The sequence below is a fragment of the Trachypithecus francoisi genome, unplaced genomic scaffold, assembly GCF_009764315.1.
Source record: "Trachypithecus francoisi isolate TF-2019V2 unplaced genomic scaffold, Tfra_2.0 Lachesis_group15, whole genome shotgun sequence".
NCBI classification, from domain to species: domain Eukaryota; kingdom Metazoa; phylum Chordata; class Mammalia; order Primates; family Cercopithecidae; genus Trachypithecus; species Trachypithecus francoisi.
Window position 1 is genome coordinate 11286558 of NW_022681460.1, and position 600 is coordinate 11287157.

General features: G+C 46.0%; 1 non-coding gene across 1 annotated transcript; it reads right to left on the minus strand.

The window, feature by feature from the left end:
* Positions 1-246: 246 nt before the first annotated feature.
* LOC117098189 lies at positions 247-347 on the minus strand. The gene has a single exon (XR_004443240.1). It is a non-coding gene; the product is annotated as a small nucleolar RNA U13 (small nucleolar RNA).
* Positions 348-600: the final 253 nt, after the last annotated feature.

A 600-nucleotide genomic window follows, 5' to 3' on the forward strand; every position in this document is an offset into this window, starting at 1 on the left:
AGCTACTTGGGAGGCTGAGGCAGGAGAATGGCGTAAACCCGGGAGGTGGAGCTTGCAGTGAGCTGAGATCCGGCCACTGCACTCCAGTCCGGGCGACAAAGCGAGACTCCGCCTCAAAAAAAAAAAAAAAAAAAAAAAAAAAAAAGACATGTTCAATGACAAATTCATGACCTTCTGCCTGAGAAAGCTTATTCAGTAAGTCTGGGAGGGGCTGAGAAACCTGCATTTTTCTTCTTTTTATTTTCATGTCAGACAGGTAATGTGCAGACATGGTAACAAGGTTCAAGGGTGACACATCTCACACATATGCATAAACATCCAATTGTCATGTTTAAGAACTAAAGGATCAAAACCTGCATTTTAAAAGATTATCTTAGTCCAGGTGTGGTGGCTCGTGCCTGTAATCCCAGCACTTTGGGAGGCTGAGATGGGAGGATCACCTGAGGTCAGAAGTTCGAGACCAGCCTGGCCAACATGGCAAAACCCCATCTCTACTAAAAATACAAAAATTAGCTGGGCATGGTGGTGTTTGCCTGTAATCCCAGCTACTTGGGAGGCTAAAGCAGGAGAATCGCTTGAACACGGGAGGCGGAGGTTGCA